This window comes from Carassius gibelio, chromosome B9, assembly GCF_023724105.1.
Source record: "Carassius gibelio isolate Cgi1373 ecotype wild population from Czech Republic chromosome B9, carGib1.2-hapl.c, whole genome shotgun sequence".
NCBI lineage: Eukaryota > Metazoa > Chordata > Actinopteri > Cypriniformes > Cyprinidae > Carassius > Carassius gibelio.
This window is the reverse complement of record NC_068404.1, coordinates 2,644,155-2,659,078: the sequence shown is the minus strand read 5'-3', so window position 1 is coordinate 2,659,078 and position 14,924 is coordinate 2,644,155. Positions and strand designations below refer to the sequence as shown.

The following is a 14,924-nucleotide window of genomic DNA, read 5'->3' as shown; positions in this document are numbered from 1 at the left end:
CTAATGCAATGTTCCCTTAATCTCTACAATGAAAAATTGTAATAGATCTAATGGGACATTTTATTTAATTTTGCATAATAATATACTAAAATACTTGAAATACTATTAAATGTTTTTTGGAAGTTAAAAAGTCATCCTTTTTTCATACAAACATAAATTGACAATCCCAGAAGTATCGGTGTGTCACTTCAAGTTCAGAAAAGTAATTTCTTATCAGTTATGTGCATGAGGGTTTTATGTTACATCTTATGTTGTTAAATTAATGTTTATTGCATTATTTAAGTATGATGTGTGTTACCATGATGGTGTTTTGTATTTGTGTAAATGGCACTTCTGTATATTAATATTTGCCTCATCTTGCTGTAATACTTGTGATTAATTTATATTTTTCATGTGAGTTTTTCTTACCTTTGTTTTTAAGTTGAATGTCGGTATATAATAAATGCTAAAATATTTTAGTAAATAGTACAGCACTGTAAATTTAAGTTAAATATATATTACTTAAAATGCTGCTACCATATTTTCTATGGTAAAGTTAAATGCTTTGATATTATGACTGACTAATTATAGAATAAATAATTTATTGTGATAACCAATATGTTGGCCAACATTAACATTGATCTTGGTCAATACAAAGTGAATCTCCAACTTATATTTATTTCTATATATAATTATCATTAATTACCGGTATAACAATGTTATAAATAGTACCTGGTGTTCCTGTTTTGGCTGCTCATTGGCATTTAGAGGAAACCGTATTCATATAAGATAAAAGACAGCTTTGGCAGAAACCAGCAGCACCTGTAAGTAACTCATTTCTATTTCAAAGCTGAAGCTCTGTGCTGGGTAATTGTGATTTTTGTTTGAATGGCAGTGGTCTCTTTTGAAGCAGCATGTCTCTGTGCCTTTATAGAGGGACAGCTGGTCTTTAATCTGAGACGAACACAGATCCTATCACAGCGCAGACCTCTGCCTGTCTCTGAATTAAACTCCATTGCATACGCAGGCTTTGCTGCTCCACTATTTTTTATCCAAGGTCTTTGACTGTTTGGAGGTGGGTTACTTCACGCTAAGATATCCTCCCAGATCAAGCAGTTTGTGTGTGAGCGTTTTGTTTTCAGATGGCATTACTGGATGTGTCTGGAAGTGCTGTTAATATTCCTGGACTGGTAAAGAAGAACATGCATTTTGATATATATTTTGAACATTTCAAGTTGTGCACATTAACATTTGATAGTGTGTTATGAACAAACATGAATGTTCATGAACAAAAGTGTATTTACAAGTTAACATTAAACTAGATTAATAAATGGTGTGAAAAAGTTCAATACAAAAAACAAAAAAATATTAATATATTTATTAAGAAAGAATGCATTAAATTGATCAAGTGACAGAAAAGACTTTTACATTGTTAAAAAAAAAAATACAATTCTAATAAATGCTGTTCCTTTTCTGTCTGTATTCTCAATGTCACGTCGGTAATTACCTAAAAATTGGGATCTCTCATAGAGAGACTAAGGCTGCATCCGAAAACTGAAAAATGCTGCCTTCGGGGGGACGCATTCCAAGGCCGTGAGGCATCAAGGCACGTCCAAATTCAATGTTAGCTTCACTTCCTGTCTCCTGAGATGCCTTCATTTGGCCGATTTTTGAAGGCAGCATAGATGTATCCTTCGCTGCCTTTGATATCCCACAATCCTGTGCGTTACATTCTGTGACAGTTAAGCAAACAAAATAAAGATGGCGTCTGAAAGTTGCGGTCGGTGGTCAGTTTTGTGTGTAAATGTATGTTTCTGATCAACGTTTTCCACTTTTGATGTCATTTCTAGCGAGAAATCAATATTGCAGTAATGAAATATTCACTTAGTTATCACCAAAGCTCTCTATTTTTTGCTGTAGATCATTAAACCATTACACTGCCTCAGAAGCCTGTCCGAAATCAGTTTTGTGAGGTGCCTTCGTACAAAAACGCTGCCTGCAAAGTCATTGCCTGATAAGACAGCGAGGCAGCAAGTCACCTGCCTAAGTTTTCAGATGCAGCCTAAACAAGACAATGCACATTGGCATGCGATGATTGCATCCAGCTGCTGCTGATCACGGTGCTAGTATAACTAGGCAGCAGGTTCTAGGCTTTTCAGTTTGGAGCCAAGCGGTCATATCATTTTGCACCTGACTTTCCTACTTGAGGAAGAGTGAACAAGTTCAGTCTGTTCTTTGAGAGCTCTTTGTGTTTTTAGTACGGCACTCCAGCGGTGTTGTTTTTCCGTGTTGAGTGGGTTGCACACATCAGGCTGCTCTAACCAATGTCTATGTTGCGAGCGGCCATCTTCCCTTTGAGCTTCAGCACATTGAAAGGTCATGAAACCCCAAAACACATATTCTGAGATGTTAACAGATATATACGTGTTGCACATTGCTTAAAACAGTAATAGCTGTCACAAAATATGTTACAAAGTGGAAACTGGTCATTTTTTAGCTTTTTGGGACCATTTCGTTCATCCGGTTTAAAAAGTTATGTTCAAGGCATGTGACGTAAACCGAGTAATTTGAGTGCTCATTGGCTGCGTGGCTGCACATTGCACAACATTGGGTTGAGCTCCCATTATTCATGAGCATTTTAACATTATACATGACAAAGGACTCGTCTAATCCAATAACTGCACCGTGATTTGCATGAGCTATCCCAGTATTTATGCATTGGAAAGTAGCACTCGTGTCATTCATTGTGTTTAAGAAACATCTTAGTTTTTTTTTTTTTTTTTAATAAAGACACCGTGCCAGTTCCTTATAAAACTGAACAGTGTATCAATATGATGTTCACATTAAAGTCAGTATGTCAAATAATCTTTTTTGCAATAACTAAAAATAACAGACCTGTTGAGGGAAGGGTTTTAAATATCTCCAAACAACTGTCGATACGTGCCATACACTTCCTTCAGAATGTATGGGTTTAGAGCCACAGGTACCGTTCAGCTGTTTGCATCTGTGCATAACCTATTTGCAAGAAAATTTACTTCAGTACTTGTTGGTATAGGCTAGAACATAAATAAGTTTAGATGATATTGCTTCAGAAACCATTCAGTGCCCACCGTAGTAGTATTACCTGTGTTATGTTTTTGCAAAATACATTCTCCCCTGGACCGAGTCTGGAGCAACTACCACACGAACACCTATTATAAGCAGGGGTGCTCATAATTTTTTCAGCCTGGTTCTCATAAGATCAGGCAGGTGATCCGGCGGGCAAGATCTGCTTCAGCACCAGGCCCGAATGGAATACCGTACAAGCTGTATAAGTGCTGCCCAGCAGTGCTGAAGCGGTTTTGGTCCCTGATGAGAATCACCTGGACTAAGCAGACTATACCATCTGAGTGGCAGAGGGCAGTGGCAGTCTCTATTCCCAAACAACAGAATGTTAAGACCATCGAGCAGTTCAGGAGCATAGCTCTACTGAATGTGGAGGGGAAAATCTTCTTCTCCGTGATGGCAAGAAGAATGACCAAGGTAGGTGGTCATTCTTGTTGCCATCACAGAGAAAAAGACGGAGAACAACTACATTGATACCAGCTGTCAGAAAGCCGGGATCCCAGGCTTTCCTAGCTTTTTTAAGCATGCTTCCATGATTTGGGAACAGATCCAAACCACCAAGAGGGAGAAGAAAGATCTGGACGGTATATGGGCCAGTGCCACACCTGCTCATAGCCTATGCTTTGGAATTCTTCTACATTCCAGACAACATCAGGACCATGATCATGGACTATTATCAGGACATGCACATGTGTTTTGCATTGAAGAAAGTCACCACTGGTTGGCAATAACTGGAAGTAGGGATCGCAATGGGATGCTCCATTTCTCCCATTCTCTTTGTGGCAACATTTGAGGTCATCCTGATCGGAGCAAGGCTGGTGGTGGGTGGAATCCGGCTGCCTGCAGGTCAGAGGATCCCGGCCTTAAAGAGCTATATGGATGACATCACCTGCCTGCTACGAACCGCCCCATGTACAACCAGGTTGCTCAGGAGGTTGGATGAGCTGATCACCTGGGCTCACTCCAGCATGTTCTGTCTGGCTGTAAAACAGCAGTAACACAGGGTCGGCTCAGATGGCGGCATGACCAAATGCTTAGGAAGCTGGCAGAGGTTCTGGAGAAAAGTTGGCAGGAGGCAAACAATCAGAGTCCATTGGAGAGTTGATGTAGGATCCACTTCTTTAGGGAGGGGGAACCCGCAATGCAAACCAGCAAGAGACCACCTGCCAAGTTATTAACACCAGGGGCAGCGTGGAAGATGGAAGTAGACCCAGGAAGGCAGCTCCAGTTCCCACAGGAGATATGCAGCACCACATTAAGACCAGCTGTGAAGTCAATGATAGTGATCAAGCTCACAGTGCCATGGGACGAAGGGCTGGAAGCTGCTTTCGAGAGAAAGAAAGCGAAGTATGCAGACTTTGTTGTGGAGTGCAAAGAAAGTGGATGGAGAGTGAGGCTGTACCCGGTGGAGGTGGGAGCCAGAGGCTTTATGGGCAGATCAATATCATGCCTGCTCAAGGACCTGGGATTATGGGGAACCACACTGAACAGATCCACCAAAGCGCTCTCTGAGGTAGCGGAGAAAGCAAGCCATTGGCTCTGGCTGAAACTACATGATAAGGCTTGGGGAGCAACATCTAGTTAGGTTTTGCTGCAGGGGGTGTCAGGGAGACATCCCTGTTCGCTGCCCCGCCACCAGAAGATGTTCTGGGTTAAGGGGCGAAATGTCAATGAGCGGTGGTCCCCAGCTGAAGACCCTGCAGCAAAACCACATGGTATGCGGTCAGGTTTAGGCCTGCCTTTGGGAAAACGACGCCCCTGTCATGCACATAAATAAATAAACAAAAGCGTTTTCATCATATTCAAACTTAAAATCACCAGGCTTTTATTTTGGCGGGTTGCCGGCAAGTAAGTATACGCGCTTCCGGATTTAGCGCTGCTGATTAAAGAGCGTCAGTGGATGAATGTCTAACCCTCTGAAGTCAATTAACGCATATACGCATTATGAGTCATTTTCTCCTTATAACCGTGAAAATAACTTAAATTACACTTTCAGTTTTGTTCGTACAGATAAGAGCAATACATCAATCAAATCTGTAAAGGATCTACTTTTTTGTAAACAGACATAATAACAACAAAACTTTGTGCACTTATAAAATAAAGATAACAAACAAGGTGTGCTGTCTGCAACCTTTGTCTGCGCTGATCTGCACTGATTTGCAAATTAGCAGTATTTATTCACTTATTGTAATTCCCCTTTTATGCAGTCTCCTCCTTTTCTCAACACTCTACCCCCACACCTTATGGGGGGGGGGGGGGGTTCATGACCCTTTAAAAGAGCAATTTATAAAAAAAACATTCATGGATAGACTTCTTTTTAAAGATCTGTCTTTTTAAAGATTCCCTTCCATGCATGCTTTTCTGGATGCGGTTGTTACCTGGCGCCGGTCATTTGTGAAAGAGTCATGCTTTCATTGCGGGAGAATGACCTTAGTGTATTTGCGGACCAGGCTTTGTTTCCTGCAAAGGGGCTACTCTTGCCGCCGGCACACAAGGAATGGACTGGACCCTCCCGTTGGGTACCACTCGTATACCTTCGTCACTCCCCTCCAACATCGGATGCTTATCACTGCATCAAAGGGTGAGCGAGACCCTTAAATGGTGGCTATGCTTGCCTGCACCGCTGGGAGGGTTGGGAGTGAAAGCCTTCACAGTGTCCTGAAACCCTTTGACGATGGACAATTGGTTTCTCAGGGTGGCTCACGCTAGTTCTCAGGGTCCCACTTGGTGCCTTTCTTGGCATGATGAGCTCACTGGGTTGTGGACAGCAGCTTTCACTGCTAGAAACCGCCCCGGTCGCACATCCTCCCTCACCACCCTCAACTGTGGGTCAGCATGGAGTATATGAAAATCCCACCAGTTGAGTGGTCGGGGCAAGATTTTGCTCCCCTCCCATGCCTGTAGGTATTCATTGAAGACTGCAGATGCACCTGTCTTGTATGCAGAGATCGCAGTCCTACTGGTGAAGGATGCGATAAAGCCGGCCCTTTCAACCAATATGAAGACGGAGTATTACAGCCATTACTTCATTGTACCCAAGCAAGGCAGTGGGTTGAGACCAATCTTGGATCTGCGTGTCATGAACCGGGCCCTTGACAAGCTACCGCATCTTCTGGTGCATCCTTCCCCAAGATTGGTTTGCAGCGATCCTTCAGCAAAACAGGCTTTTCCTGCAGTTCACGTTTGAATGATGAGCATATCAGTACGAGGTCCTAACGTTCGGGCTGTCCCTGTCACACCGTGTCTTCACACAATTTTCGGAGGCAGCCCTTGTGCCCCTTAGAGAGCAGTGCATTCACATTCTCAACTACCTTGACAACTGGCTCATACAACCTTAGTCTCAGGATCAGTTGTGTGAATACAGTGAAATGGTGCTCTCGCACCTCAGCCGGTTGGGCCTTCGGGTCAACTGGGAAAAGAGCAAAGTCTTCCCAATGCAGAGGATCTCTTTTCACTGTATGGAGTTGGAACGCAGGAACGTGCTCAGTCAGTGTTAGACTGCCTGAAACTGTTAAAACAGGGCATATATATGAGACTGCTTCAATATAAGGCTGAGTCCTGAGGTGGGCATGGCAACGCGGTACTCACTGGGTCCAAGTTGCACTGGCCTGCAACTTTACCAACTTTACCCCGTGGTCAGACCTTGCCTTTTTGACGGGCAGGAGAGGTCTCCAGACATGCTGTGGTTTACACGGATGCCTCTACCACTGGCTGGGGGGCCACGTACGACATGCATGCAGTGTCGGGGGTTTGGACAGTATGGTTTTGGATTTCTTTAAGTTAAACCAAACTTTTATTTTGACGGATTGCTGTGAAAACCTTTAGGTCTCTGTTTGCATGTGTTTGCATGTGATATGATGATAGACAGTAAAATTCTCATGAAGTGACTCTCAGAGCAGTTCCAGAGATTATGCCTGTGTGTAAATTAATGTATTTATATATTCAGGCGTCAGAGGCTGAAAACACTGCTTATGTGTTTAGCAAACCAAACTGCACATCTGCACCATACATTCACACAGAGGGACGCAGAATATGCAGGATTTGTATTTAAATTGTCTTTTCACAGTTCAATATTCACAGACACTAGTCCAACATCGCGTTTTGACTCAAGTGTAACTTACTTTTGATTTATATATCCAAAATTTAGCCAATTCTGTTACATTCCACGCCATACTGTAATTCCGACTGAATAGGGCCCTACAATTCAAAAGTTATTAGCATAAACATGAGTGCAGATTTGGGCATTTGGAGATGCTAGAGAATTTGAGTTGGAGACTCCCAATTTGATGTGGATAATGTTGATTTGTATGCTGTACAAATTGATCTGTATGCCCTAATGAAACCGGTAATATATGTCCAGGATGAATGACTCACTGGGTCACAGTCCTTTGATGATCTGTGATGGAGAGCAGGTGTGTCTGTTTCCACGTCCCATCAGCACACATGGCTACTGCTGTTGTCCAGAGCAACGCTAGCAAGTGCTCAGATGACTTGCTATAAGAGCAAACATCTCCTCTTTCTCTAATGATGCTTGTGAAAGTTCAGTGTGTGAAAGACCATCTCTGTGTCTCTCATTCAGTCTGATAATCAGTTCTGTGCCTGTTCATGATGACATGATACAGGCACATTTTAGGTGCCTGTTTTACAGAGCGATAATGTCAACGCTTGTGAGAAAGAAGTGCACCTAATTTTTCTGAATGTGCACTTAGTTTTTTTTTTCTTTTTTCTTTTTACTTAAAAGTGTATTTAAAACATACTTGCAGATAATATTAATGAAATAAAAGGCCACTTGAGTGTATTTAAAGAGAAACACTTTCACAACTGTTTCTTAAAGCTTAATTAGACTTTTGAAAAGTCTACTCTGTAATAATGTCAAATTGAAAGTTTTTCTTTAAAATACATTTTAAATCATTGTTTTTAATAACTTATTTAAATGATTCAGCTGATTCGTGGTTTAAAGAATTAAGTATATTATTTTCGTAATAAGACCTCTTTGTAAAACTATGCCAGATATATTGTGAAATTTGGCTTTGTTTAGAGACTCATGTTTCAGAATAATTTATTCAGATAAGTGTATTAAATAACGGGTTTCCATTGTGATAACTTACGATGCTTTATTTTATTTATTACATTTTTTCCAGACCAATGGAAATATCCAGCTTTTTTTGTGGTCATAGAGTTTTGTGTCAATACAGAAACTGAATTTCAGAAATACATTTTCCCTGAGAAATTTTCACTGAAGAAAAGTGAGACAACTAGCCCCATATATATATATATATATATATATATATATATATATATATATATATATATATATTAGGGGTGTAACGGTTCACAAAATTCACGGTTCGGTTCGATACGATACACTGATGTCACGGTTCGGTTCGGTTCGGTTCGATACGTTTTAGATACAGCAAAATGTAAAAACATCTCAACTTTTCAGAATGCCGCAAGCGCATCGCGGGTCATGTGACAAGAACTAACCAATCAGCTTCATCCTTTCCCGTAACAAGGTTGAGAGCTCAGCCAAGATGAAGGAACAGCTGATCATAGTTGTATATGGATTGCAATTTTGAAATAAATTTAGTAGCAGAGCTACTGCAAGCGATTTTTAGAGCTGCAAATCCATTTATCCTTCGCTGAAATTTCCGCGTCTCATGGAGAGAGCACGTCATTGTTGCTTAGCAAAGACAGACGCCTCATGAGCGCTTCTGCCCGAGCGCTTTGGAAAGGAGGAGAAAGACGCGCTTAGCGTTTTCCACGCGTTTTTAGGAGCGATATGTGAACGGCCCCTAAGGCGCTCGCTCACTCAGCACGCGCTGAAGGCTCGTTGCAAAATGTCTAATGCATTTAACAGACCAGAAATATAAGATCCTAAAATAACCAACAGGTCTGGTGTTTGGGTTGGATTCCCTGTAAGCTATAGTGTCTAAATGCTGCAGGGATAGTTTGCTGCGTGCATGTTTCTCCTTTTTTTCGTCTTTTCCCAGATAGTACTGACGCATATATCCCAGATATTCCCGCTGGTGTTTTTTTTTTTTTTTGTATTCCCGCTGGTGTACCCTGTCATGTTGCAGATGCGACATACCGTTGTTTTTTTATCCACCACTCTCTTGCCATCACCATTATAGCTTAAAGGGAATCCAAAGTGCACCCAAACACCAGACCTGTTGGTTATTGGGGGATCTTCTCATTTCTAGTCTGTTAAACGCATTGGCTATTTTGCAACGAGCCTTCAGCGTGTACTGAGTGAGCGAGCGCCTGCTGAGTAGCCTAACATAAACATATAAGATGGTGTTTTTTTCTTCTTCGGGAGTGTCAGGGGCGTTGCCTGTTACGTTGTTTGGGTTATTGGGCTACCTTGTTGAACGCATATCATTATATTTCTATCTCTCTCTTTTTTTTTTTTTTTTTTTCAAATATAATTAATTACTCCAACGAACCGTTCGGTATACATAATGCGTACCGCGTACCGAACCGAAAGCGTCGTACCGAACGGTTCAATACGAATACGCGTATCGTTACACCCCTAATATATATATATATATATATATATATATATATATATATATATTTGTGTGTGAGAGTAATCAAGGAAGAAGGAATAACACACATATTGGCAACAACGTTCAGACAAGAAAGAAAAAATAGCTATATATAATATATATTGCGACACCCCTATTTTGCACACATGTTCAGTGTAAACCAGTTCCACAGTTCAGTATTACTTTGCAGCTGTAAAACCAACAAATAACGTTCTCTTTTCCACTAAACTTGCACATTGTCATGTCATGCTGTAGAGTAAACATGCTGGAGTCATGAGGAAATGTTTAACAGTCTTTAATCAGGGAAGCACTGGGAATAATCCACAACAGGAGCTTGAGCAACACGTGTAGACAGCAAGTTGACCCAACAGAGGCAGACTGCACAGACTAGGACTTAAATACAGGGGATGATTGGGGAAACATAGGTGCATGGGATGACTAATCAAAAGGTGATGGTGGGTCGCAGGTGGAGCCAGAGGGACGAGGGAGCCCAGTGGAGCTGGTGATGGTGTAGGTGAGGGAGCTAGGAGCCTAGGTGGAGCCGCTGGGTCTAATGAGGGACCAAGGAGAGAGAAGAGAGGGGGCAAGTCGACCTCCAGCTCTGTTTCCCAGTCTATTACGTCCCACTCGAAGTCCCATATGTTTGGTCAGCTCACCCTCAGCCGCGGCAGTGGTCCGTCCACCGTCTCACCATCCATGGCTTTCCCTCTCATGATGGGCATTGCAGCCTTCATAAGGACTTAAATACAGGGGATGATTGGGGGAAACACAGGTGCATGGGATGACTAATCAAACGAATTAGTCAGAACGAGGACAGAACCAAGACCATATAAGGAAACACAGGAAGGACTACAGGGGCAAAACTGGTCCAAAAGTCTGACACACATACTGTAAATCAGAGTCATCATTAAGACATAATCCTGGATTGGGGATGTAGTAAATTTTCGGTAAGGAGGACAAAATAAAATGTATGAGTCCATTGATTAGACACAATCTGACATTCCCAGAACATTTGAAGAAAAGTACCTGGTATTGCAGTATTTCAAATATGGTAATTATAAGTCAGTTGTAGTTTCATTTTGAATCTCATGTAAAGAGTGATGTATTCTCTGTGGACGACTTTAGAGTGAATAACGTGATGAGCCTGGTTTTTGGAAGTGATTCATTGTTGAATCCATTGATTTTGAGGTGATTTTTATTATCTCATATATTATACATCAGTCCAGATGGTATGGTAGAGTACTTACACTTTATGCCTGTGTCCATCTTCTTGAAAATACTGAATTATTAAGTAAAACCCTGTTACTTTTAACATGCCTGAACAAACAAACAATTTTAAGCATGTAAGCCTGCAGATATGCTTGTGTTAAGTGGTAAACTTACTTTGTGGGCAGGTTCATCTTAAACAATGAATTATTAAAATAAATGATTGCTTATTAAGTAATTATTATTAATAGAACTTCAACCCTGTTGAACAATAATATGTCTTATACACATGTATGTGTGTGTGCATGTGCAGTCAGTAGTCATCAGACCATGATGATTGGAGTACTCAAATTGCCTAGCAACCACTCTGCTCTCGGGTGGGTGGGGGGGGGGGGGTCATCTGCCTGTTCAGCCCTACACACACACACACACACACACACACACACACGCTTACTACATCAGCACTCTCTTCTGCCTGCCGCTCGCATGCTTGAGCTGTCGTATTGAGCTCTCTGTATTAGACGCTAATAGTAGTGAGAAAAAGACAGATAGAGTCACTTCAGTTTGTCACTCATGGGTCGCTCACTACTGTAGGTAAGTGTCTGAGCACTCACTTTATTTGAGGTATGTTTTCTGTGAATCTGAGGGCACTGTTTGAATGTGTGCTTGATTGTTTTTAACTCAGGATGTAGTCTGAACTTTCTGCTCTGTGGACTGCATGCGTGTGAGAAACTGAGGTTTATGTTGAGGTTTGAAGTTGCTTTTAATGAGGTGAGGTCTTGTGAGAAGAGAACAGGTTATGCTGAGAATGTCTGTCTGTGAATTATGTAATGTATGTGTTCTGTTAAATAAAGTGCAGTGGAGCGCAATTATGAGACGCATTTGTATGTCAAGCATGAAAGAGAGAAAATGTTATGTTTTTTTCATAATGACTGAAAAGCTTCTGTTCATTTTCTGACAGGATATAATGTGTTAAGTTTCCTTTAACCCTAAAACAAGACAATCACAGCTGACAAAAAATATGTTCTAAGAACGTTTTGCTTACATTCTCAATGAGTTATGAATGAGTTATGAAAATATTATTCTGAATGTTTTCTGAAATTAGTTAAAATGAGTTAAATGAGTTAAAATGCTTTTTTCTTGGTTATATGACCATTAAGGGATCATTCGGTAACACTTTATTTTACTGTGTCTTTGTTACACATTACTATTAATATAACAATTAATTATGCGTAATCACATGCAAGTAACCCTAAGCCAAACCTGTCATGATCCTGCCCTCGTGTCCTTGATTTTTCCTAGTCTTGAGGCAGGATCATGACAGACCCTTGTTTTGTGTACAAGCACATGGCCTTGCCTTTGGGCCATGTGCTTGTGTTGTCTCGTTCCCTTGCCCCGCCCCCCTTGTTAACCTAGTCGTGTCTTGATTGTCCCATCTGTGCCACCTGTCGTGTCTTGATTGTTTCCCCTATTTAGGTCTCCAAGTGTGCTCTGTCTTGCGTCGGTTCATTGTGATTTGTGTACCTCATATGTGTTCATCATTCGTGATTGTACCTTGTCCTTGAAACTCCTCGAAGTCTTTTGTCCTGCAGTGAGTGTTTGTTAGTAGTTAGTGTTCAGTCTTTGTTTACCTTGTTTATTGTGTTTTGTAGAATTATTTAGTGTTTACCCTAGCCCTTGTTTTCCCCCTCGTGGGTTTTTGTTTTTCCCCTTTTTGTGTTAATAAACCCTGTTTGTTACATCCTGTCTGCATTTGAGTTCCTCCCTACCAAACCCTGACAGAATGAACCGACCACCAAGGAACTCAGCAGACAGGAGGCAATGCTGGATGGCATCAGCCAGCCAGCGAGATTGTTTTGAGGGCTCTCGCCTTGTGGTGTTCCGGGGGACCAGGGGAGGTCGTTCCGGAGCGAGCGGGCGAGAGGAGGAGCCCCAGAGGTCCCCACCTACCCAGCTGCCGGCGATCCCGGAGGGTCGTGTCCTGGCCGTGGCAACCCTGGGGGGTCAGGCAAGCCCCTCCCAGAGTCCTGAGGTGCCCTCCTCAGCCAGCAGTCTCCCCATGAAACGAGGGAGACGGTTTTCATGGGAGTCAACTTCTGAGTCTTCGGCGTCCGAGACTGCCCTGCCCGAGACCAAACTCCCCCAACCCGCCTCTGACCCAGCTGTGGCCTCTGCACCGCGCCCAAGGAGGAAGAGGAGGAAGAGGGGGCCTGCCGGTCCTGTGACCCTGTCTCCTCCCGTGCCAGCAGCGGAGAGCGCTGGCGTGCCCGTGCCAGCAGCGGAGAGCGCTGGCGTGCCCGTGCCAGCAGCGGAGAGCGCTGGCGTGCCCGTGCCAGCAGCGGAGAGCGCTGGCGTGCCCGTGCCAGCAGCGGAGAGCGCTGGCGTGCCCGACCCAGCAGCGGTGAGCGTGCCCGAGCCAGCAGCGGAGAGAGCTGGCGTGCCCGTGCCAGCAGCGGAGAGCGCTGGCGTGCCCGACCCAGCAGCGGTGAGCGTGCCCGAGCCAGCAGCGGAGAGAGCTGGCGTGCCCGTGCCAGCAGCGGTGAGAGCTGGCGTGCCCGTGCCAGCAGCGGTGAGCACTGGCGTGCCCGAGCCAGCAGCGGTGAGCGCTGGCGTGCCCGAGCCGGCAAAGAAGAGGGCAGTATGCAAGTCGGCAGTCGTGAGAGCGCAGGAGAGTGCCGTGGCCGACTCTGCAGCAAAGACTTTAGTTCAGTGTATCTCATCTCGTAAGGAGATGCCAATTGTCTTAGCGGCTAAAGCCTTTTCTGATTATTTGTCTAGTCTTGTCCGTATCCTAGAAGTCCCCGTCAGTCCTGTCTTGTCCTCAGACCCTGTCCCCAGAAATCCCGAGTGTCCTGATGTCGTCTCCCCGTGTCCCGTAGATGTCGTCTCCCCGTGTCCCGTGAGTGTTGCCCCGTGTCCTGCTGATGAAGTCATGTATCCTGTTGATGTGGCCCCGTGTCCCGTAGATGTCCCGTGTCCTGTTGTCCCCCCGTGTCCAGTAGATGTTGCCCCGTGTCCCGTAGATGTCCCGTGTCCAGTAGATGTTGTCGTCCCGTGTCCAGTAGATGTTGTCCCCCCGTGTCCAGCTGTTGTCTCCCCGCGTCCCGTAAGTCTTGCCCGCGTCCCTTGTCTGCTCCTATCATGTCCCCTGTCAGTTGTCCCGAGAACCCTCCCCGCCCCTCACCACCCAGACCTGCCCGTACCCCCCGTCGTCAGCCTTCGTCCTGTCCTCCTAAGATTCCTACCCCACCCCCCCCCCCGCCCTGGTCTGTCCCCCATGAACTTTGTGGTCCCGCCCCCTCCCCTTCCCTGTTTGTTTTTTTTGTTATGTCACCCTAACCCTGCCATTGTGTTTTCATGTTTGCCTTTGTTATTATTAGTCATGTCTTGTTGGTTTGTGTCTGTGTCCCAGTCTGTCATGTCAGTCATGTCCCGTGTTTGATGTTCCCTTGAGGAGCGTCTGGAAGCCGCTCCTTAAGGGAGGGGTTCTGTCATGATCCTGCCCTCGTGTCCTTGATTTTTCCTAGTCTTGAGGCAGGATCATGACAGACCCTTGTTTTGTGTACAAGCACATGGCCTTGTCTTTGGGCCATGTGCTTGTGTTGTCTCGTTCCCTTGCCCCGCCCCCCTTGTTAACCTAGTCGTGTCTTGATTGTCCCATCTGTGCCACCTGTCGTGTCTTGATTGTTTCCCCTATTTAGGTCTCCAAGTGTGCTCTGTCTTGCGTCGGTTCATTGTGATTTGTGTACCTCATATGTGTTCATCATTCGTGATTGTACCTTGTCCTTGAAACTCCTCGAAGTCTTTTGTCCTGCAGTGAGTGTTTGTTAGTAGTTAGTGTTCAGTCTTTGTTTACCTTGTTTATTGTGTTTTGTAGAATTATTTAGTGTTTACCCTAGCCCTTGTTTTCCCCCTCGTGGGTTTTTGTTTTTCCCCTTTTTGTGTTAATAAACCCTGTTTGTTACATCCTGTCTGCATTTGAGTTCCTCCCTACCAAACCCTGACAAAACCCTAATCCTAACCCTAACCATATAGTAAGTACATGTAGTTAATTAATATTTCTCAGTACTTAATAGTTACACTGTAAAA

At 43.7% G+C, this 14,924-nt stretch overlaps 1 protein-coding gene and 1 long non-coding RNA gene across 5 annotated transcripts in view; one reads left to right on the top strand and one right to left on the bottom strand.

Annotated features, from left to right (window-relative positions):
- Nucleotides 1–14,924, top strand: part of LOC127965430 (rap guanine nucleotide exchange factor 4) — a 60,784-nt gene that overhangs the window by 10,765 nt on the left and 35,095 nt on the right. The window contains exon 1 of one of the 4 annotated variants that reach the window (XM_052566248.1): nt 11,289–11,429. The exons of the other annotated variants lie outside the window; for them this stretch is intronic. The gene's annotated coding sequence lies outside the window, so the exon portion shown is untranslated. Of the gene's footprint in view, nt 1–11,288; nt 11,430–14,924 lie in introns of those variants that run through there. 4 annotated transcript variants of the gene reach the window in all.
- On the bottom strand, nt 9,909–10,343 carry LOC127965431 (uncharacterized). The gene is made up of 2 exons (XR_008155296.1): nt 10,286–10,343; nt 9,909–10,179 (listed from the first exon to the last, which is right to left on the bottom strand). It is a non-coding gene; the product is annotated as an uncharacterized LOC127965431 (long non-coding RNA).